The sequence below is a fragment of the Hylobates moloch genome, unplaced genomic scaffold, assembly GCF_009828535.3.
Source record: "Hylobates moloch isolate HMO894 unplaced genomic scaffold, HMol_V3 SCAFFOLD_11, whole genome shotgun sequence".
Lineage (NCBI taxonomy): Eukaryota > Metazoa > Chordata > Mammalia > Primates > Hylobatidae > Hylobates > Hylobates moloch.
In genome coordinates, this window is record NW_026652286.1 from 102,511,318 (window position 1) to 102,536,902 (window position 25,585).

General features: G+C 42.7%; 1 protein-coding gene across 1 annotated transcript in view; it reads left to right on the plus strand.

Moving 5' to 3' along the window:
• The first annotated feature begins 21,788 nt into the window (after positions 1 to 21,788).
• Positions 21,789 to 25,585, plus strand: part of TMEM45B (transmembrane protein 45B) — a 39,331-nt gene continuing 35,534 nt past the window's right edge. The window contains exon 1 of the mRNA XM_058446917.1: positions 21,789 to 21,924. The gene's annotated coding sequence lies outside the window, so the exon portion shown is untranslated. The remainder of the gene's footprint in view (positions 21,925 to 25,585) is intronic.

Consider the following 25,585-nt stretch of genomic DNA (forward strand, 5'->3'; position numbering starts at 1 on the left):
AGTGGGGTAGCTCACAGCCTAGGGCAAGGTCTGAATGGTCCACTGCAGAAGAGAATCTGGCCTGACCAATGGTGTGGGAGCTGGGTCAGGCCTCTTGCTACCAGCTATCTCCTACTACCCTGGCAAACTATATGATACAGTGGAGGTAGCCAAAATCCCCTCGGGAACATAACCCCATTGGCCTGAGAACTATCCTCCATCCCTCACAGTGGCTGCAGCAAGCCCCACCCAAGGAGAATCTGAGCCTAGACCCTCTTAACTCTGCCCCAACCTGATAGTATTTTCTACTTGCCCTGGTAGAAGAACACAAAACTCAAACTCTTGGGAGCTTTATGGCCCTGCTGATCACCTGAGTATCCAAAATACTTACCCTGACCATCTTAGGGCAAGCTTAGAGCCCCCTACAACTACTGCAGCTTGTGCTCTCTTGAAAGCACCATCTCCTGGCTAGAGGCCAACCAACTCAGGCCACTACAGTAACTCATGACCGAATAACCCTGATCCCAGGAAGGAAAAGACAACACCTAATTCCACTTCCTGCAACATCCTGGCTAACCAAAGGTCCTGTGTGTGTTCATATGACAACTTTACTGCTAGCGTAACCAGCATTACAGAAAGCCAGCACACTAAACATATCTACAACCAAGGACTTTCAGAGTCTACCTCACTCCCCTGCCACCTCCACCAGAGAAGATGCTGGGATCCAAGGCTGGGAGACCTGAAGAAAGATCACATCACAGAACTCTTTGCAGACATTCCCCAGCACCAGCCCATAGCCTGGTAGCTCCACTGGGTGGCTAGGCCTAGAAGAGCAATAAGAATCACTACAGTCCAGCTGTTAGGAAGCCCCAGCCCTAGGGGAAAGGGAAGAGCACCACATCTAGGGATCACACCATGGGATAAGAGAATCTGAACAGCAGGCCTTGAGTTTCAGATTTCTTCACTGAAATAGTCTATCCAAATGAGAAAAAAACAGAAAAGAAATTCTGGCAATATGATAAAACAGGGCTCTACAATACCCCTCAATGATCACACCAGCTCCCCAGCAATGGATGCAAGCCAAGAAGAAATCTCTGAATTGCCAGATAAAGAACTCAGAAGGGTGATTATTAAGCTACTCAATGAAATGCCGGAGAAAAGTGAAAACCAACTAAAGAAATTTAAAAAGCAATACAGGATATGAATGAAAAATTCTCCAGAGAAATGACGTCACAGTGAAAAACATCACTTCTGGAAATGAAAGATACACTTAGAGAAACACAAAATGCATTGGAAAGGTCAGCAACAGACTAGAATAAGTAGAAGAAAGAACTTCAGACCTCAAACACAAGGTTTCTGAATTAACCCAATCAGACAAAGACAAAGAAAAAAAGAATTTAAAAATGAACAAACCCTCCAAACAGCTAAACCTAAGAATAATTGATGTTCCTGAGGAAGAAGTGAAATCTAAACATCTGGAAAACTTATTTGAGGGAATAACTGAGGAAAACTTCCCTGGTCTTGCTAGAGATCTAGGCATCCAAATACAAGAAGCTCAAAGAACACCTGGGAAATTCATCACAAAAAGATCATCACCTAAGCACATCATCATCAGGTTGTCTAAAGTCAAGAATCTTAAGGAAAGGATCTTAAGAGCTGTGAGGCAAAAGTATTAGGTAACCGATATAGGAAAACTTTTCAGACTTCTCAGCAGAAACCTGATAAGCCAGAAGGTATTGGGGACCCATCTTTAGCCTCCTGAAACAAAATAATTTTCAGCCAAGAATTTTGTATTCAGCAAAACTAAGCTTCATAAATGAAGGAAGGATAAAGTCTTTTTTCAGACAAACAAATGCTGACAGAATTTGTCACCACTAAACCAGCACTACAAGAAATGCTTAAATGAGTTCTAAATCTTGAAACAAAAGCTCAAAATACACCAAAATATTAATAGAACCTCCTTAAATCATAAATATCACAGGGCCTATAAAACAATAATACAGTGGGGAAAAAAACAAGGTACTAAGGCAACAACTAATACAATGAATAGAACATCAGTACCTCACATCTCAATACCAACATTGAATGTAAATGGCCCAATGCTCCACTTAAAAGATACAGAATGGCAGAATGGATAAAAATACACCAACCATCTGCTGCCTTCAAGAGACTCACCTAACACATAAGAACTCACATAAACTTAAGGTAAAGGGATGGAAAAAGACGTTTTACATCAATGGAACCCAAAAGGGAGCAGGAGTAGCTATTCTTATATCAGACAAAACAGACTTTAAAGTAACAACAGTTTAAAAAGACAAAGAAGGACATTATATAATGATAAAAGGCCTTGTCCAACAGGAAAATATCACAATCCTAACTATATATGCACCTAACACTGGGGCTCCCAGATTTATAAAGCAATTACTACTAGACCTAAAAAACAAGACAGACAGCAACACAATAATAGTGGGGGACTTCAGTACTCCACTGACAACACTAGACAGGTCATCAAGACAGAAAGTCAACAAAGAAACAATGGACTTAAGTCCATTTGTACCAGGGTATAGTTTAACAGATGTTTACAGACCATTCTATCCAACGACTGCAGAATATACATTCTTTTCTTCAGCACATGGAACATTCTCCAAGATACACCATGTAATAGGTCACAAAACAAGTCTCAGTAAATTTTAAAAAATCAAAATTATACCAAGTATCCTCTCAGACCACAGTGGAATAAAACTGAAAACTCCAAAAAGAACCCTCAAAAGTATAAAAAATACACGGAAATTAAATAATCTGCTCTTGAATTATCTTTGGGTCAACAGTAAAATCAAGATGGAAATTTAAAAATTATTTGAGCTGAATAATAGTGAGACAACTTTTCAAAACCTCTGGGATACAGCAAAAGTGTTGCTAAGAGAAAAGTTTAGAGCATTAAACACCTACATCAAAAATGAAAGAATGCAAACAGACAATCTAAGGTCACACTTCAGGGAACTAGAGAAACAAGAACAAACAAACAAACAAAAAACCCAGCAGAAGAAAAGAAATAACAAAGATCAGAGAAGAACTAAATGAAATTTAAGCTAAAAAAAAGATGGAAGAAAAAGCTGGTTCTTTGAAAAGAGAAACAAAACTGCTAGAACATTAGCAAGATTAACCAAGAAAAGAAGAGAGAAAATCCAAACAAGCTCAATTAGAAATGAAATGATGAGAGATATTACAACTGATACCACAGAAATATGAAAGATCATTTAAGGCTACTATGAACACCTTTACACACACAAACTAGAAAATGTAGTGGAGATGGATAAACTCCTGGAAATATACCACCCTCCTAGGTTAAATCAGGAAGAAATAGAAACTCTGAACAGGCCAATTACAAGTAGCAAGATTGAAACAGTAATTTTAAAATTGCCAACCAGGCATGGTGGCTCACAAGTGTAATCTCAGCACTTTGGGAGGCCAAGGCAGGTGGATCACCTGAGGTCAGGAGTTCGAGACCAGCCTGACCAAAATGGTGAAACCCCATCTCTACTAAAAATACAAAAAATTAGCCTCGTATGGTGGCAAGCACCTGTAATCCCAGTTACTCAGTAGGCTGTGGCAGGAGAATCCCTTGAACCCAGAAGGCAGACACTGCAGTGAGCCAAGATCACACCATCGCACTCCAGCCAAGGCAACAAGAGCAAAACTCCGTCTCAAAAAAAAAAAAAAAAAAAAAAATTGCCAACAAAGTCAGGTGTGGTGGCTCACAGTAGTCCCAACACTTTGGGAGGCAGAGGTGGGCGGATCATTAGGTCAAGAGTTCGAGACCAGCCTGGCCAACATGATGAAACACCGTCTCTACTAAAAATACAAAAAAATTAGCTGGGTGTGGTGGCATGCACCTATAATCCCAAGTACTTGGGAGGCCGAGGCAGGAGAATTGCTTGAACCCAGGAGGCAGAGGTCGCAGTGAGCCAAGATCGTGCCACATTGTGTCCAGAATTGGTTCTTTCCGGTGGGTTCTTGGTCTCGCTGACTTCAAGAATGAAGCCGCGGACCCTCATGGTGAGCGTTACAGCTCTTAAAGATGGTGTGTCCGGAGTTTGTTCCTTCAGATGTTCAGATGTGTCTGGAGTTTCTTCCTTCCAGCGGGTTAGTGGTCTTGCCAACTTCAGGAGTGAAGCCACAGACCTGCGCACTGAGTGTTACAGCTCTTAAAGGTGGTGCATCTGGAGTTGTTTGTTCCTCCCGGTGGGTTCATGGTCTCGCTGACTTCAGGAGTGAAGCCGCAGACTTTCACAGTGAGTGTTACAGCTCATGAAGGTGGCGCATCCGGAGTTATTTGTTCCTCCCGGTGGGTTCATGGTCTTGCTGATTTCAGGAGTGAAGCGCAGACCTTCACAGTGAGTGTTACAGCTCGTAAAGGTAGTGTGGCCCCAAACAGTGAGCAGCAGCAAGATTTATTGTGAAGAGCGAAAGAACAAAGCTTCCACAGCGTGGAAGGGGACCTGAGTGGGTTGCTGCTGCTGGCATGGGTGGCCAGCTTTTATTCCCTTATTTGGCCCCACTCACGTCCTGCTGATTGCTCCATTTTACAGAGTGCTGATTGGTCCATTTTACAGAGCGCTGATCGGTCTGTTTTTACAGAGTGCTGATTGGTGCGTTTACAAACCTTTAGCTAGACACAGACCACTGATTGGTGCATTTACAAACCTTTAGCTAGACAGAAAAGTTCTCCAAGTCCCCACCCAACCCAGAAGCCCAGACGGCTTCACCTCTCAACAGCACTCCAGCCTGGGTGACAGAGCAAGACTCCATCTCGAAAAAAAAAAATTGCCAATGAAAAAAGTCCAGGATCAGATGGATTCACAGTTGAATTCTATCAGACATTCAAAGCAGAATTGGTATCAATCATACTGCAAATATTCCAAAAGATAGAGAAAGAGGGAATGCTCTGTAAATCATTCTATGAAGTCAGTATCACCCTAATTCCAAAACCAGTTAAGGATGTAACAAACAAAAAAAAAAAGAAAGAAAAGAAAACTACAAACCAATATCCCTGATGAACATAGATGCAAAAATCCTCAACAAAATAGTAGCTAACCAAATCCAACAGCATATCAAAAAGATAATACGGGGGGATTTGGGGATCATGGCAGATGGGAGACAGGACTAGATTGCAGCTCCAAACAAGGCAGCATGCAGAGGCTTGCATTGTGAATTTTAGCCCAGATTGACTGCAAGAAAAAACCAGCAATCCTGAGAGGACCCAAAAACCCTCTGAAGGAAGCAGACTGCTCCTGCAGGACCCAGGAGACACCCTAAATACTGAGTACCCCAACTGCAGAAGTGGGAAGGGAGACTCCTTTCCCAAACACACACCCCCACTAGAGAAGATGAAGGTCTGTTTGCAGGAGAAGTTTCCAACTTTACCTGGAGCTGAGTCAAGTTAGAGTGCTGAGCGAAATACAGGGGTACAGGAAGCACCAGAAAGGCGCTAGCTCACTGGGTCCCCAAGCAGCCCATTCCTGCCTGACACACCACAGGGATCCATCGGGAGGGCGGCCAGAGGTGCAGGGGGTAAAACTCCACAGGGAGAAGGAATTCTCTAGCTGAACTTTGTAACAATTTGAAAGGGGAGAGAAGCCTCCTGGCCGGAACTTGGGGGAGGGCATGAATCTGGTGCACAGACTTCACAGGCAAGGGGAAGAACTAAAGCCCTTTTCTTTCACAGCTGGGAAGCAGAAAGCCTCCAGTAAGTTTTCTTTTTTTTTTTTTTTGAGACGGAGTCTCGCTCTGTCGCCCAGGCTGGAGTGCAGTGGCGCAATCTCGGCTCACTGCAAGCTCCGCCTCCCGGGTTCACGCCATTCTCCTGCCTCAGCCTCTCTGAGTAGCTGGGACTACGGGCGCCTGCCACCACGCCTGGCTAATTTTTTGTATTTTTAATAGAGACAGGGATTCACCGTGGTCTCGATCTCCTGACCTCATGATCCGCCCGCCTCGGCCTCCCAAAGTGCTGGGATTACAAGCGTGAGCCACCGGGCCCGGCCACCTCCAGTAAGTTTTCAAGTCAATCTTGCCCTCTGCCTGGAAACAGACTCAGAGCTGTTGTGGGAGGCACAGTAGGAATGAGAGTGGCCCTTCAGTTTATATGGGAGCTAGGTGAGACCTGTGACTGCTGGCTTTCGCCCACTTCCCTGACAACCTGCATGACTCAGCAGAGGCAGCCATAATCCTCCTAGGTACACAGCTCCAATGACCTGGGAATCTCACTCCCATCCCCCACAGCAGCCACAGCAAGACCCGCCCAAGGAGAGTCTCAGCTCATCACACCAAGCAGGTCCTTCCCAATCCGCCCTAGCAGCAGAAGACAAAGGGAATTTAATCTTGGGACTTCTAGGGTCCCGCCCACCACCAGTCCCTCTCCACACTACTACAGCTGATGCTTTCTGGAAAATGCCACCTCCTGGCAGGAGGCCAACCAGTACAAAAATAGAACATTAAACCATCAAAGCTAAGGACACTAACAGAGTCCACTGCATCCTCCACCACCTCCACCGGAACAGGCGCTGGTATCTGCAGCTGAGAGACCTACAGACGGTTCACATCACAGGACTGTGTGCAGACAACACCCAGTACCAGCCTGGAACCGGGCAGACTCGCTGGGTGGCTAGACCCAGAAGAGAGACAACAATTACTGCAGTTTGGCTCACAGGAAGCCACATCCACAGGAAAAGGGGGTGAGCACTACATCAAGGGAACACCCCATGGGACAAAAAAATCTGAACAACAGCCTTCAGCCCTAGACCTTCCCTCTGATAGAGCCTACCCAAATGAGAAGGAACCAGAAAACCAACCCCGGTAATATGACAAAACAAGGTGCTTTGACACCCCCCAAATATCACACTAGTTTACCAGTAATGGATCCAAACCAAGAAGAAATCCCTGATTACCTGAAAAAGAACGCAGGAGGTTAGTTATTAAGCTAATCAGAGAGGGACCAGAGAAAGGCAAATCCCAGTACAAGGATATCCAAAATATGATACAAGAAGTGAAGGGGGAAATATTCAAGGAAATAGATAAAGAAAAAACCGTCAAAAATTCAGGAAATTTTGGACACTTTTAGAAATGTGAAATGCTCTGGAAAGTCTCAGCAATAGAATTGAACAAGTAAAAGAAAGAAATTCAGAGCTCAAAGACAAGGTCTTTGAATTAACCCAATCCATCAAAGTCAAAGAAAAAAGAATAAGAAAATATGAACAAAGCCTCCAAGAAGTCTGAGATTATGTTAAATGACCAAACCTAAGAATAATCGGTGCTCCTGAGGAAGAAGACAATTCTAAAAGCTTGGAAAACTTATTCAGGGGAACAATCAAGGAAAACTTCCCCAGCCTTGCTAAAAACCTAGACGTGCAAATAGAAGAAGCACAAAAAACACCAGGGAAATTCATTGCAAAAACATCTTTATCTAGGCATATTGTCATGAGGTTATCCAAAGTTAAGACAAAGGAAAGAATCTTAAGAGCTGTGAGACAGATGCACCAGGTTACCTATTAAGGAAAACCTATCAGATTAACAGCAGATTTCTCAGAAGAAACCCTACAAGCTAGAATGGATTGGGACCCTATCTTTGGCCTCCTCAAACAAAATGATTACCAAGAATTTTGTAGCCAGCAAAACTAATCATCATATATGAAGAAAAGATACAGTCATTTTCAAACAAACAAATGCTGAGAGAATTCGCCATTACCAAACCACCACTACATGAACTGCTAAAAGAAGCTCTAAATCTCTGAACAAATCCTGGAAACACATCAAAACAGAACCTCTTTAAAGCATAAATCATGTAGGACCTAAAAAACAAAAATACAAACTAAAAAGCAAAAACAAACAAAAAAAGTACTGAGGCAACAAAGAGCATGATGAATGCAACGGTACCTCACATTTCAATACTAACATTGAATATAAATGGCCTATGTACTCCACTTAAAAAATACAGAACCACAGAATGGATAAGAACTCACCAACCAACTATCTGCTGCCTTCAGGAGACTCATCTAAACTTAAAGGTTAAACATAAGGACTCACATAAACTTAAAATAAAGGGGTGGGAAAAGGCATTTCACGCAAAGTAAATGGACACCAAAAACAAGTAAAACAAACTTTAAGCAACAGCAGTTAAGAAAGACATTATATAATGGTAAAAGGCCTTGTCCAACAGAAAAATATCACAATCTTAAACATATATGCACCTAACACTGGAGCTCCCAAATTTATAAAACAATTACTACTAGACCCAAGAAATGAGATAGACAGCAACACAATAATAGTGGGGGACTTCAGTACTCCACTGACAGCACTAAACAGGTCATCAAGACAGAAAATCAACAAACAATGGATTGAAACTATACCTTGGAACAAATGGACTTGAGAGATCTATACAGAACATTTCATCCAACAACCGCAGAATACACATTCTGTTCAACAACACATGGAACTTTCTCCAAAACAAACCATGTGATAGGCCATAAAACAAACCTCAATAAATTTAAGAAAATTGAAATTATATCAAGCACTCTCTCAGACCACAGTGGAATAAAACTGGAAATCAACTCCAAAAGGAACATTCAAAACCAAGCAAATACATGGAAATTAAATAACCTGCTCCTGAATGAGAATTGGGTCAAAAACAAAATCAAGATGGAAACTAAAAAATTCTTTGAACTGAATGACAATAATGACACAATCTATCAAAACCTCTAGGATACAGCTAAGGTGGTGCTAAGAGGAAAGTTCATAGCCCTGAATGCCTACATCAAAAAGTCTGAAAGAGCACAAACAGACAATCTAAGGTCACACCTCAAGGAACTAGTGAAACAAGAACAAACCAAACTGGGCCGGGCGCGGTGGCACATGCCTGTAATCCCAGCATTTTGGGAGGCCGAGGTGGGCGGATCACGAGGTCAGGAGATCGAGACCATCCTGGCTAACACAGTGAAACCCCATCTCTACTAAAAATACAAAAAATTAGCCGGGCGAGGTGGCAGGCACCTGTAGTCCCAGCTACTCGGGAGGCTGAGGCAGGAGAATGGCGTGAACCCTGGGGAGGCGAAGCCTGCAGTGAGCTGAGATCGCACCATTGCACTCCAGCCTGGGCAACTCTGTCTCAAAAAAAAAAAAAAAAAAAAAACTGAAACCCAGCAGAAAAAAGGAAATAACCAAGATCAGAGCAGAACTAAATGAAATTTCAACAAAAAAATACAAAAGATAAAAGAAACAAGAACCTGGTTTGTTGAAAAGATAAATAAAATTGATAGACCATTAGCAAGATTAACCAAGAAAAGAAGAAAGAAAATCCAAATAACCTCACTAAGAAACAAAACAGGATATACTACAACTGAAATACAACAACCACTGAAATACAAAAGATCATTCAAGGCCACTATCAACACCTCTACACACATAAACTAGAAAACCTGGAAGAAATGGACAAATTCCTGGAAAAATACAACTCTCCTAGCTTAAATCAGGAAGAATTATATACCCTGAACAGACCAATACACACAGTGAGATTAAAATGGTAATTTTAAAATTATCAAGAAAAAAAAGTCCAGGACCAGGCGGATTCACAGCAGAATTCTACCAGATATTCAAAGAATTGGTACCAATCCTTTTGACACAATTCCACAAGATAGAGAAAAAAGGAACCCTCCCTAATTCATTCTGTGAAGCCAGCATTACCCTAATGCCAAAACCAGGAAATGACACAACCAAAAAAGAAAAGTACAGATCGAAAGCCTTGATGAACATAGATGCTAAAATCCTTAACAAAATACTAGCTAACTGAATCCAACAACATATCAAAAAGATAACCCACAGTAATCAAGTGGGTTTCATACCAGGGATGCAGGGACCATTTAACATATACAGGTCAATAAATGTGATACACTACATAAACAGAATTAAAAAGAAAAATCACACAATCATCTCAATAAATGCAGAAAAAAATGATTCAACAAAATCCAGCATCCCTTTATGACTAAAACTCTCAGCAACATCAGCATACAAGGGACATACCTCAAAGTAATAAAAGCCATCTATGACAAACCCACAGCCAATATAATACTGAATGGGGAAAAGTTGAAAGCATTCACTCTGAGAATGGGAACAAAACAAGGATGTCCACTCTCACCACTCCTCTTCAACATAGTACTGGAAGTCCTAGCCAGAGCAATCAGACGAGAGAATGAAATAAAGGGTATCCAAATTAGTAAAGAGGAAGTCAAACTGTCACTGTTTGCTGACATTATGACTGTTCGCATTGAAAACCCTAAAGACTCCTCCAGAAAGCTCCTAGAACTGACAAAAGAATTGAACAAGGTTTTTGGATACAAGATTAATGTACACAAATCAGTAGCTCTTCTATACACCAATAGTGACCAAGCAGAGAATCAAATCAAGAACTCAATCCCTTTTACAACAGCTGCAAAAAAAAAAAAAAAAAAAACCACTTAGGAATATACCTAACAAAGGAGTCAAAAAACCTCTACAAGGAAAACTACAAAACACTGCTGAAAAAAAATCATAGGTGACACCAACAAACGGAAACACATCCCATGCTCATGAATCGGTAGGATCAATATTGTGAAAATGACTATACTACCAAAAGTAATTACAAATTCAGTGTAATCCCCATCAAAATACCACCATCATTCTTCACAGAACTAGAAAAAAATTCTAAAATTCATATGGAATCAAAAGAGAGCCCACATAACCAAAGCAAGACTAAGCAAAAACAACAAATCTGGAGGCATCACACTACCTGATTTCAAACTATACTATAAGGCCATAGTCCCCAAAACAGCATGGTACTGGCATAAAAATAGGCACATAGACCAACTGAACAGAATAGAAAACCCACGAATAAACCAAAATACTTAGGGCCAACTGATCTTTGACAAAGCAAGCAAAAACACAAAGTAGGAAAAGGACACCCTATTCAACAAATGATGCTAGGATAATTGGCAAGCCACATATAGGAGAATTAAACTGGATCCTCATCTTGTACCTTAAACAAAAATCACTCAAGATGGATCATGGACTTTAAGACTTGAAACTATAAAAATTATAGAAGATAACATTGGAAAAACCCTTCTAGACATTGGCTTAAACAAGGACTTCATGACCAAGAACCCAAAAGCAAATGCAATAAAAACAAAGATAAATAGCTGGGACCTAATTAAACCAAAGAGCTTTTGCACAGCAAAAGGAACAGTCAGCAGAGTAAACAAAAAACCCACAGAGTGGTAGAAAATCTTCACAATCTATATATCTGACAAAGGGCTAATATCCAGAATCTACAACAAACTCAAATCAATAAGAAAAAAACAGCCGGGTGCAGTGGCTCACACCTGTAATCCCAACACTTTGGGAGGCTGAGGTGGGCAGATCACCTGAGGTCAGGAGTTCGAGACTAGCCTGACCAACATGGTGAAACCTTGTTTCTACTAAAAACACAAAATTAGCCAGGCGTGGTGGCAGGTGCCTGTAATCCCACCTACTTGGGAGGCTGAGGCAGGAGAATCACTTAAACCTGGGAGGTGGAGGTTGCAGTGAGCCGAGATCTCACCATTGCACTCCAGCCTGGGCAACAAGAATGAGAGACTGTCTCAAAAAAACAAACAAACAATCCCATCAAAAAGTGGACTAAGGACATGAATAGACAATTCTCAAAAGAAGATATACAAATGTCCAACAAACATATTTAAAAATGCTCAACACCACTAATGATTAGGGAAATGCAAATCAAAACCACAATGAGATACACCTCACTCCTGAAAGAATGGCCATAATCAAAAAAACAGTAGATGTTGGCGTGGATGCAGTGAACCAGGAACACTTCCACACTGCTGGTGGGAATGTATACTAATACAACCACTATGGAAAATAGTGCGGAGATTCCTTAAAGAACTAAAAGTAGAATTATCATTTGATCTGGCAATCCCACTACTAGGCATCTACCCAGAGGAAAGGAAGTCATTATTTGAAAAAGATTCTTCCACATGCATGTTTATAGCAGCAGAATTTACAACTGCAAAATTGTGGAACCAACTCAAATGCTGATCAATGAGTGGATAAAAAAAACTGTGGTGTGTATATATATATTACATATTATATATATTATATATGTATCATTTATCAAATTATAAATTATCATTTATCAAATTATCAATTATATATATATCAAATAATAATTCTACTCCTGACCATATGTATATATATGCATGTGTATATATATATGTATATATATATGTGATGGAATACTACACAGCCATGAAAAGGAATGAATTAACAGCATTTGCAGTGACCTGAATGAGACTGGAGATTATTATTCTAAGTGAAGTAATTCAGGACTGGAAAACCAAACATCTTATGTTCTCACTGATATGTGGGAGTTAGCTATAAGGATGCAAAGGCATAGAATGATAACAATGGACTTTTGGGACTTGGGGAGAAAAGTAGGAGGGGGGCATAAAAGACTACAAATATGGTGCAGTGTATACTGCTCGGGTGATGAGTGCACCAAAATCTCACAAATCACCACTAAATAACTTACTCATGTAACCAAATACCACCAGTACCCCAATAACTTATGAAAAAAAATTTTAAAAAGATAATACAGCAATAGCCAAGTGGGTTTCATACCAGGGCTGCAGGGATATACAAGTCAATAAGTGTGATATATCCATAAACAGAATTAAAAACAAAAATCATATTATTATCCCAATCAATGTAGAAAAAGCATTTGACAAAATTCAGCATTGCTTTATGATCAAAATCCTCAGAAAAACTGGCATGGAAGGGACATACCTCAAGGTAATAAAAGCTATCTATGAAAAACTGACAGCCAACACTATACTGAACAAGGAAAAGTTGAAAGCATTCCCCCTGAGAACTGGAACAAGCCAAGGATGCTCACTTTCACCACTTCTATTCAACATAGTACTGGAAGTCCTAGCCAGAGCAATCAGACATGAGAAAGAAGTAAAGGGCATCCAAATCAGTAAAGAGGAAGTCAAACTGTTGCAGTTGACTGACGATAAGATTGTATACCTAGAAAACTCTGAAGACTCATCCAAAAGACTCCTAGGTTGGATAAATGAATTCAGTAAAGTTTCAGGATACAAAAACCGATGTTCACAAATCAGTAACACCACTATATACCAACAATGACCAAGCTGCGAAACAAATCAAGAACTCGATCCCTTTTACAACAGCTGCTATATATATACATTATATATATTTTATAATATATAACTATATATTATATATATTCAGCATTGCTTTATGATTAAAACCTTCAGAAAAATTGGCATGGAAGGGACATACCTCAAGGCAATACAAACTATGACATATATACATATATATATAAAACCAAGGAAGTGAAAGACCTCTACAAAGAAAACTACAAAACACTGCTGAAAGAAATCACTGATGACACAAACAAATGGAAATACATCCCATGCTCATGGATGGGTAGAATCAACATTGTGAAAATGATCATACTGTCAAAAGCAATCTACATATTCAGTGCAACTCCTATCAAAGTACCATCATCATTCTTCACAGAACTAGAAAAAAAAATTCTAAAATTCTTATGGAACCAAAAAGGACCCCACATAGCCAAAGCAAGACTAAGCAAAAAAAAAATCTGGAGGCATCGCATTAACTGACTTCAAACTATCCTACAAGATTTATACCAGTACCAAAACAGCATGGTACCAATAAAAAATAGGCACATAGACCAATGGAACAGAATAGAGAACCCAGAAATAAAGCCAAATGCTTACAACCAACTGATCTTCAACAAAGAAAGCAAAAACACAAATTGGGAAGGGGCACCCTATTCAGCAAATGGTGCTGGGGTAACTGGCTAGCCACATATGGAAGAATGAAACTGGATCCTCATCTCTCACCTTATACAGACATCAACTCGAGATGGATCAAAAACTTAAATGTAAGACCTGAAACCATAAACACTTTAGAAGATAACACTGGAAAAACTCTTCTAGACATTGGCTTAGGCAAAGATTTCAAGACCAAAAACCCAAAAAGAAAATCTAACAAAAACAAAAATAAATAGATATTACCTAATTAAATAAAAACACTTCGGCACAGCAAAATAATCAGCAGTGTAAACAGACACCTCACCGAATGGGAGAAAATATTCACAAACTATGAGTCCTACAAAGGACTAATATCCAGAATCTACAAGGAACTCAAATCAGCAAGAAAAAAAGAAATAATCCCATCAAAAAGTGGGCAAAGAACATGAATAGACAGTTCTCAAAAGAAGATATACAAATGACTAACACAGGAAAAAAAAAATGCTGAACATCACTAACTACCAGGGAAATGCAAAATAAAACCACAATGAAATACCACCTTACTTCTGCAAGACTGGCCATAATTTAAAAAGTCAAAAAATAGTAGATGTTTGCATGGATGTGATGAAAAGGGCAGTTTTACACTGATGGTGGGAATATAAACTAGTACATCCACTGTGGAAACCTTTATGGAGAGTCCTTAAAGAACTAAAAGTAAAACTACCATTTGATCCAGCAGTCCCACTATTGAGTATCTACCCAGAAGAAAAGAAGTCATTACATGAAAAAGCCACTTGCATCTGCATGTTTACAGTAGCAGAATTCACAATTGCAAAAATATGGAACCAGCCTAAATACCCCTCGACCGACAAGTGGATAAAGAAAATGTGATATATTTACACCACGGAATACTACTCAGCCATAAAAAGGAATGAAGTAATGGTATTTGCAGCAATTTGTATGGGAGTTGGAGACCGTTATTCCAAGTGAAGTAAATCAGGAATGGGAAACCAAATATCGTATGTTCTCACTTATAAGGGTTTGCTAAGCTATGAGGACGCAAAGGCATAAGAATGATATAATGGGCGGGGCGCAGTGGCTCACACCTGTAATCCCAGCACTTTGGGAGGCCAAGGCAGGCGGATCATGAAGTCAGGAGATTGAGACCATCCTGGCTAACTGGTGAAACCCTGTCTCTACTAAAAATACAAAAAATTAGTCGTTGTGGCAGGCGCCTGTAGTCCCAGCTACTCAGAAGGCTGCGGCAGGAGAATCGCTTCAACTTGGAAGGCAGAGGTTGTGCAGTGAGCCGAGATTGCGCCACTGCACTCCAGCCAGGGCGACAGAGCAAGACTCTGTCTCAAAAATATATATATATATACATATATAATGGACTTTGAGGACTCAGGGGAAGTGAGAGGAGAGTGACAGATAAAAGATTATACATTGGGTACAGTGTACACTGCTCAGGTGATGAGTACGCAAAAATCTCAGAAATCACCACTAAAGAACTTATCCATGTAACAAAAAATGACCCATTCCCCAAAAACTATTGAAATTTTTTAAAATGTAAACATTAGCCATGCGTGTTGATGCACACCTGTAGTCCCAGCTACTTAGGAAGCTGTGGCAGGAGAATCTCTTGAGCATTGGAGGTCAAGGCTACAGTGAGCTATGATTGCACCACTGAACTTCATCCTGGGCAACAAAGTGGGCCCCTGTCTCAAACACACACACACACACAAAACAAAAAACTGGTTTTGTCCTGGTACCTGGTTATTATAATTTGAAACAGAAATTATTTTGTTTAAATTTCTTAGTATTAAGCAGCATCTCAGCCGGGCGAGGTGGCTCACACCTGTAATCCCAGCACTTTAGGAGGCCCAGGTGGGCAGATCACCTGAGGTCAGGAGTTCAAGACCAGTCTGACCAACATGGAGAAACCCCCACTCTACTAAAAATACAAAATTAGCCGGGCGTGGCGGCGCATGCCTGTAATCCCAGCTACTCAGAAGTGTGAGACAGGAGAGTCACTTGAACCTAGGAGGCCAAGGTTGTGGTGAGCCGAGATCGCGCCATTGCACTCCAGCCTGGGCAACAAGAGCAAAACTCCGTCTCAAAAAAAAAGAAAAGAAAAAAAAAAAAGCATCTCTACTCACCATTAACTATACAATTAAGAGGTCACACCTGTTTCATCATCGTAGGCAAGGTAAATATTACTAAAGAAAACGCCTGTCCATAAAAGGGATCTGGTGACAGAGGACAGCCTCTCCCAGGGTAACAGGCATCCAGGACTCCACTCTATCAACGATTTCTAAAACAATGGGTGTGAGCAAGGGCTAGGATGAGATGTGTGATTAAGTTCCTGAGCTGACAGCAAATTTAAAATATGCCCTCCCAGCTCCTGGCTGCGGCCCATCCTCCCTCTAAGGTGAACGACTCCATTATGCTTTTAACTGATGGCACTACCTCTTGGCCATTACCACCTCCTACCAGATCTCATTCACTCTGTTTTACCAGGGAAAGATCTGCTCCAGTTAATGCCTTGTCCTTCACAGTGATTTTCTTTGACTTTATAGAAAGGGAGAGCCATTTGGTCAAGAGGCTGCCCATCGGATCCTGTGACCTTCTGCACTGCTAATATTTATCTGTGGCCCTGCTTTAAAATCCAAATACAAACATCTCTTCCATGAAGCCCTTCGTGATTGCCAGTGCCCTCAGCCGTGGAATAAGCTGCCAGGCATTTTAGAGATCTAGACCCGTGGTTCTCAATCCCGACTTCCCCAGGCCTCCTGAGAAGCTTTTAATAGGTGTATCAGCCCTGGATTCTTACCGGTAGATCTGAAAGGGAGCCTTAACGCTTGTGTTCTTTTAATATTGTGCACAGGGTTGACGGGAAACACACACACACACAGTGCAGAACCATTCCACGAGGCTGTGTGTCAGGAACTGGTTCCCTCCGATGGGTTCCTGGTCCCGGTCCTGCTGACTTCAAGAATCAAGCCGCAGACCCTCATGGTGTTACAGTTCTTAAAGATGGTGTGTCCGGAGTTTCTTCCTTCTAGTGGGTTCGTGGTCTATGCACGACTTCATGAGTGAAGCCGCAGACCTTCGCAGGGAGTGTTACAGCTCTTAAAGGTGCTGCGTCCGGAGCTGCTTGCTCCTCCCGGTGGGTTCGTGGTCTTGCTGATTTCAGGAGTGAAGCTGCAGACCTTCACAGTGAGTGTCATGGCTCTTAAAGGTGGCGGCTCCAGAGTTCTTATGGTGGGTTCGTGGTCTCGCTGGTTTACAGGAGTAAAGCTGCAGGCCTTCACTGTGAGTGTTACAGCTCATAAAGGTAGTGTGGACCTAAAACGTGAGCAGCAGCAAAATTTGTGGCAAAGAGCGAAAGAGGAAAGCCCCCACACGCTGGAGGGGACCCAAACATGGCTGCCGCTGGGTCGGATGGCCAGCTTTTATTCCCTTATTGGCCCCGCCCACATCCTGCTGATTGGTCCATTTTACAGAGTGCTAATTGGTCCATTTTACAGAGTGTTGATTGATCTGTTTTTACAGAGTGCTGATTGGTGTGTTTACAAACCTTTAGCTAGACACAGAGCACTGATTGGTGCATTTACAATCCTTTAGCTAGACAGAAAAGTTCTCCAAGTCAGACAGAAAAGTTCTCCAAGTCCCCACCAATTAGCTGGACACAGAGCACTGACTGGTGCGTTCTTACAGAGTGCTGATTGGTGTGTTTACAAACATTTAGCTAGACACAGAGCACTGATTGATGCTTTTACAATCTTTTAGCTAGACAGAAAAGTTCTCCAAGTCCCCATCCGACCCAGAAGCCCAGCGGGCTTCACCTTTCAGTAGCTTACAGAAGAGGACCCTGCTGCCACAGCACAATACCACAAAGAAAGTCATGCGCTCCTCAGCAGGAAGCCCCCTTCTCCCGGACAGGGACTTTGTTTTCTTCTTAGCTCTATCCCCAGCACCTAGAACCGTGCCCACCTGTCAGATCTGTTATCAGACGGGAACATGGCAGATTTGTTGAATGAACGAACTATGTGACGCTCAAACTTAGCCACCAAACGTAAACTAGAAAAACTGGGTTGTGGTCCCTGATGGACCGTTGGCAGCTTCTTCCTTTGCTGGACGGTGATCCGTGACTGTTTCTCCGGTGTGTTCGCATTGGTTGCCTGGCTTGGTAACACACACTCTTCGGAGCCACAGTCTGTGCTCAGGGTCCTCGCCGCCTCCCAGGCCCTGCGATCTCTTTGCATCCCAGGAGGTCCCGGTTGGTTGCAGTCCTCTTGGGCGACTCAGGAAGCAGCCTCTCCTGAAGCACACAGCTTAGGGAGTTCCCGGGGCCAGAGACATGTCCACGGGAAAGTCAAGGGCCCGGAGGAAGTGCGGACCTGACGACAGATGCCCCGCACGCTGGCCGGGACCGGGAAGGGCGGTTAAGGGTGGAAAGGGGCTGGCGGCTGCCAGGCCTGGCGGAGTGGAGCGGGGCGGGGCGGGGCGGGGCGCAGCGGGGCGGAGCGGGCCTGGAGCTGCACCTGCTTCTGGGCGGACGCACTTGGCGCGCGGCGCGGGCTGCAGACGGCTGCGAGGCGCTGGGCACAGGTCAGTGTCCGTACCAGCAGGGGGCTCGAACCTGGAGGAGGGCTCGAAGGGAGAGGGGGCCCCGCCAAGGAGCGGGGCTGTGATGGAGAGGGGGTTCCGACTCGGAGGGGACCTGCGGGGGAGGGGACGCGGACAGGGAGGGGATACGAACTGGGAGGGGCTCTGGGACAGGGATAGAGGCTCCGCTAGGGGAGGACGGGAGGGAATGGAGCGCCCTGGTGTCGCGGAAGCCCAGCTGTGGCCCCCTCCGGGCTGCAGAACCGGTGCGCACACTACTCCCACCGCCCCCGAGTGCCTCTGTCCGGCTGGCCGCGGCCCTGGAACGAATATTGCTCAGTCCCCCGCGAGTCAGGTCTGCCGCGTTGCCGGGTGAGGGGAAGGTGTGAAACCCCGAGCCTCCGTCTGCCCCGTGAGTCCGCGGACGCGCGCCCCCGGGGATGCCATCTGGCCCCTGGGCTGTGTCCAGTCACAGCTCACATAGCTCTGGGCACTGGTACCCCGACTGCCTTTCCTTGTTAGCTGCGATACACAAATACACGAGCCAGATGCTTCCCTGAGGCCAGGAAGCCTGGAATCTAATAACACTGGGCGGTGGATAAAGTCCCCCGAGCCAGTGCTTAGCTTCCGTTAATGGAGCCATGGATGGAAGCGGATGTCAGGCGCAGTGGGGGAGAAATTTGCGGGGGCGGCCCTGTCTAGGGCCAGAGAAACAACCTCTGAAGCTTTGATCCAGCCCTAGAGGGAAGAAAGATGTGAGTTTCAGCCAGGGAAACCTAGCACTTTAAGAAATAGAAACTCTTTCAAAATTTGAGGGCAAGTAGTTCTCCTAAACGTTGCAGAAACTGCCACTTCTTTTTTTCTTTTTCTTTCTTTTTTTTTTTTTTTTTGAGACAGTCTCGCTCTGTCGCCCAGGCTGGAGTGCAGTGGCGCGATCTCAGCTCTGCAAGCTCCACCTCCCGGGTTCACACACCATTCTCCTGCCTCAGCCTCCCGAGTAGCTGGGACTACAGGCGCCCGCCACCACGCCCGGCTAATTTTTTTTGTATTTTTTTAGTAGAGACGGGGTTTCACCGTGTTAGCCAGGATGGTCTCGATCTCCTGACCTCGTGATCCACCCGCCTCGGCCTCCCAAAGTGCCGGGATTACAATCGTGAGCCACCGCGCCCAGCCAGAAATGGCCACTTCTTTCACATTCTCTTCGACCGCTTTCTGCAGTGTCTGCCGTTTTCCTCCTCCCACACCTTTTTGTCTCCTAGGGTCGCATAGCCTTCCAAACAGACCTGCCTACAGCATTTTACCTGTAATTTTACACTCGTTTTAATAGAAAGGATGGCTTATTGTTCATGAGAAACGTGTACTGTTTTTAACCAGATGTGTAATATCTTCAGTATAACCTGGGTGTTGTGCAGTGGGAAGTTATGGAAAAAATCAGGACACATGGTTAGGTAGGGGCCCAGTGGCGTCAGACTTAGCTCTTCGTGACTGCCAGCTTCTTGGTTTAATAAGGATATTGGCTCCCTCTGTTCCTGGGGTTTCTGGGAAAAGATATGGAACTGATATGAAGGTTTTATTGAACATGGCCCACTGATTTTACAAGCGGAGGTGCCTGAGATAAGCAGAAGGTGAGGCATGACCTCTGGCTATGCATTATTTGTTCTGATATTACAGGGGCCAAGCATTCCATTTCCTTCTTTTAAAGAGCTTTGATTTCTTCCCGCATCTTCATGAAGATGGAAACAGTGCCCTCCCCACTTACTTCTCCTCACGCCACACCTGTTCCCATTTATTCCATGAGTTCCTCCCGCACCCTTCTGGTTGATGTTGGTTGTGATGGTCGAGGTAATTGAATCTCACATTTGGCACCAGTTATTTCTGTTTCTCATCTCCCCCCTACCTTCAGTTAAACATCAGCTGCTATACTTAACTGTTCAAAGTACAGATGTTACCTGTGTTGGGTGTAATCAAAAGATTATCTCTTTTCCTCAAATGTAAAATGGGTGAGGACAGTTTCACCACACGTAGAGTCACTCCCCTAGCCAAAGTCCTTGCTATTGCAAAACTTTTTATTGTAAGAGAATTAAAGTCACTAGTGTGTCATCAACTAATGGTACTTACAGACACATTCCATATTTGTTTCTATAGACAGATCATAAGACAAACACTAGATTATTCCCAGTATGAGACCATATTGAAAATGAACAATTAGAGGCCACAGGTGAGTGCTGTCCTCCTCACACCTTCTTTGAACTCTTAAGCTTCTACCCTTTTAACCAGCCAGCCCTCTCCCCGAAACCTTCACTGAGGCTAGAAACAAACACAAAGAGACTATTTGAATTTTAGCGAATTTTCTCTCTCTTTTCTGTTCTCTTGTGTAAAAATTAAATGGCCACAAACTACACCACTGGAGGAAAAAGGAAAGCTAAAAGGTCTATCAGCCTTCTGTATGTGATGCAGAGTTCAACTGAATGTAGCAAGGTACACACCCGCATTCTCCTTGCCAGGACTTAGATATTATAAGCCATTATCTTGCTGGTTGTTGAAATGATAATGGGGCTTTATGGAGCACAAGGCAGTGTTTGTAAACAGCACTGTCCAGGTGAGATTAGAATCCGTATTTCAAAAATGAGGAGATGGAAACAGAGATATTGTGTATGTGGTCCAGGGTTAGCCAGTAATTAAATGGCAGAGCCAGAACTCACACCAGCGTTCCTTCCAGAATACCACAGCTGCCTCTGGAGCGGTTTTTGTTGTTCTTGTTGAATTTTGTGATGGAAGATTGTGATTTGTTTTTCCTGAACGCTTAATATGTTTTCTGCCTTGAACTGTCAGAATCTAAATTTAGAAACTCTCTCGTTTGGTATATTTCATGCCCATCTTTGTTCCATATAATTACAAAGATATCTTAGAGCTGGGTATAACCTTAAAGATTGTCAAGTCCAATCTTGTGGTTTTTCAAAGAAGAAAACCGGATTTAAGAAAAATAAAGCAAGTACCTCATGTTGCTTCCCCAAATCTACTTCATTGGAGAATTACAGCTAAAAACAATGTTTAGATTATTGCTCCTTCTGTCATGTGGTCCCTTGAGAATTTGCCAAATGTATAAATCCAGTGACTTATTTTGATGTACTCTTTTGGTTTGAGGTCTGTGACAGCAAACATAACTAACCTCCCTCAATCCCGGCCTCAAATGCCTATGGACTTTCTGTTCTAACTGTAGCCGTTATTATAACTGTAGCCGTTATTATAGTGGCTAAAGTTCTAACTTCTGTTCTAACTGTGCTCCTGGTTCCATGACAAACAGAGCTTTACTTGTCTTATTCCTAACACAGTGCCCATAGCAGGCATACATAAAATGTGGTCAATATGTCAGATAAACATCTGAAAAAATGTGAGATGTCATTAGAAGTTCATTCAGCTACAAGAACAGAAAACCCTACTACAGCGGCTTAAACAAGTAAGGAGTTTGTTTTTCTGAGAACGAGAAGTCTGGAGGTGAGAAGGCTGGGGCTGGGAAAGGGGTTCCGATATGAACATCATCTGAGACAGTCGCCTTGTGTCTTCCCGCACCACCCTCCTTAGCATGGAGCTTTCATCCTCACTTCCCCAAGTTGCAGCAGAAAGACCAGCACAGCATGCGCCAGAAGAGTCTTGTCTTTTTTCTTTTCTCTCTTTTCTTTTCTCTCTCTGTCTCTCTCTCGTCTCTTTCTTTCTTTTGATACGGAGTCTCGCTCAGTGGCATGATCTCGGCTCACTGCAACCTCTACTTCCCGGGTTCAAGTGATTCTCCTGCCTCAGCCTCCGAGTAGCTGGGATTACAAGCGTGCACCACCACGCCCAGCTAATTTTTGTATTTTTAGTAGAGACGGGATTTCACCATGTTGGTCAGGCTGGTCTTGAACTCCTGACCTTGTGATCTGCCCCCCCCTTGGCCTCCCAAAGTGCTGGGATTACAGATGTGATCCACCACGCCTGGCCTGTCCTTCTTTATAATAAATAATAATAATAATAGCTTTTCTGGTAGCCCACCCCAAAAGACTTCTTACATGTCATTGGCCAGACCCATATCACATACACACTGTTAACGGTGAGGGAACCTGAGAGAATCTAGTGTTTTAGACGGACACGTTGCCAATACATCAAAATAAGAATTTTGGGCCAGGCACAGTGGCTCATGCCTGTAATTCCAGCACTTTGGGAGGTCAAGGCGAGTGGATCACCTGAGGTCAGGAGTTCAAGACCAGCCTGGCCAACATGGTGAAACCCCATCTCTACTAAAAACACAAAAAATCAGCCGGGTGTGCTAGCAGGCACCTACAGTCCCAGCTACTCAGGAGGCTGAGGCAGGAGAATCGCTTGAACCCAGGAGGCAAAGGTTGCAGTGAGCAGAGATCATGCCACTTGTACTCCAGCCCGGACAACAAGAGCGAAACTCCATCTCAAAAAATAATAATAATAACAAAATAGGAATTTTGTTAATAAGCCGGGGGGGAGAATGAACATTGGGTATGCAGCCAGCAGCATCTGCCATAGCGTGTTTTATGAGTCATAGATCCTGTCTCTAAAAAGGTTGTTATTTGTTTTGGTTTTTTGTTTGTTTTACTAAAAAGCAATGGGTAATGCAGTGGGTCTAGGGGAACTTTTTTAAATGGTAGAGTGCAAGGACCACTCTGAGAACTGCTGATTATGTAGGTCTGGGCTGGGTCTATAAATCTCCATTATGGACTGGCACGCCAGGTCATCTGAGGGCAGGTGGTTGCGGGAATACATTTTGAGAAACACTGAATGTCAGGTAGTTTAGCAGAAGCGCCTTTATTTTATTTCCTTTAGCTTTTTGCCTCACTCCTCTTGAGGGTATTACTTTATTTTTTAATTTTCTACTTTGGTCAACATAAATCAATGTATAGTCTTAGAAGTCATTCATTGTGGAAGGTTTTTATTGAGTTTATACTGAGTATAGAACCCTAGCAGCAATTACTTTCAATCCTTTGGGTTGTGTTTTTCTGATATTACCATATCCTAAATAGCATGCAAATATGGGCCATTTCTTCTTCTCTTTTCCAGTTCTGGAGACATCTATTAACATCCTACCAAGAAGGATGAGGGTTTCGCTCCTTTGCAACCCCACCCTCCCTCTCACCTTCACATCCCTTTAAGTTCCCAATATGGTTATATCTTAAATTTTTGATATGTCAGTGTTTGGTGTATATGATTATTCCCAACTAAGGCACATGATACACCATGATCTTCACATGTCCCTTCTTGACCAGTCTTTCCCCCCACCCCATGGAATGGGGTGTAGGGATTGCTACATTGTCTGTAGTTGTTTGTTTGAGAACTCATCACCAAGAAGTCATTTCCTGGAGCCAAGGAAACTCATGGGGGCCCTCTGAGTGCTGCTAATTGCATGGAGCTGTTGAGTGGGGAGGAAACGCCAGGCCGCCATCAAGAAGCATTTGGGGCAAATTTTCTAAACACATCTGAAAAGAGAGAGTCTAGAACCTCCGCGGTCCCTGTCTGTTGTGATTTATTTTCTCATTTTAAATACATACGCACTTTTTTTTCTGTCTAGGCCATCTCTTGTGGAATACATGTGTACTTTCATACCCAACTATGTACAGTTTTTGTAATTTTACGCCTTTTTCTTAAAGAAGGTCCCAAAAGTGTCTAAGATTCAGGCCCCATAAGACGCAGTTGCTTTTTGAGCTTGTGCCCATTTAAGATGTCACTTTTCTTCCTTCACACTTGATTGCTGGTTTGGCTGGGTATGGGATATTAATCAGAAATAATTTCCTGTCCGAATTTTGAAAACATTGCTCTATTTTATTCTACTTTGTTATGGTGCTGTTGAGAAGCTGATGCCATTCTAATTCCTGATCCCTTGTATTTTGTTTTAATCTCTGGGCATTTGTAGGGTTTTCTTTATTGTTCATATTCTGATATTTCATGATGTTGTTATTTAATGTTGGGGTGGGATTTTTTGGCGGGGGGGATACAGGGAGGGATCTGCCACTGTCCTAGGTATTTTATAGGCCTTTTCAATCCAAAAATTACATCTTCAGTTCTGAGTGGTTTTCTTCTGTTATATAGTTTTCTCGTTCTTTCTTTCTGAAACTGACTTAGACTGAATCTGAAAATGGGATCTCTTGGATGTGTCCTGCAATTTTATCTTTTTTATTTTAAAGAAGTCCCATTTTTTTTAGTTCTAATAAACCTTCCAACACTGCTATTAAATGTTTACATTCTACCATTATATTTTTAATTCTCAGGAGCTTTTATTGGCAAGAGGTGTGGTCTTCCAAATGGTTTTTACAGTATCCTGTTCTCATTTCATGAATGCAGTATCTTCTCTTATTTCTCTGAGAATATTAACTCAGTACTTTTTTCACATTTTAAAGTTTCTTCTCTTATTTCTCTGAGAATATTAACTCAGTACTTTTTCTACATTTTAAGAGTTTTCTTCAGCTACCTACAATGTCTGTGTCTATTTTCAAAGTGACTTTTCATGTTGCTTTTGGCCTGCCTTTCACGTTGGAAGCTTTAGTCACATGTACATGTTTAGGAATGGTGTGTGTCATCTGTGAGCGTGGCTTGTAGGTTGGCTGGCTTCATTGTAGGGTGGTTAGGCAGAGACGGCCTTTTTGATGGCTTATCATCGTCTGTCTCTAGTGCTTTCTAGTACATATAATGGGTGTCTCTGTAGAAAGATCTCATTTCTAGCCATTTATTCCTGTTTGAGAAAAGTCACTTAATAACTTAGATGTATTTATTATGTCATCTGCTTAACAGCAGAAGTTCTTGTTGTAAGGTGGACAAGTGGAAGTCTAAGATTCAAAATGGGAAATGTGTCCTTGACTCCGCCTCCACTTTGAAGTTGCTGATGTTCTCCATGTTTTCTTTTCTATTGAAAAAGCTCTGAGAGACTAGGGAATGAAAATTCTTTGAATACATGTACAACTAGTTTACTTTTTGATAACCATTTGCAAAATATGGATTATATTGGGAAAACTTTTTTTTTTTTTTTTGAGACAGAGTCTCGCTCTGTCGCCCAGGCTGGAGTGCAGTGGCACAATCTCAGCTCACTGCAAGCTCCGCCCCCCGGGTTCAAGCAATTCTCC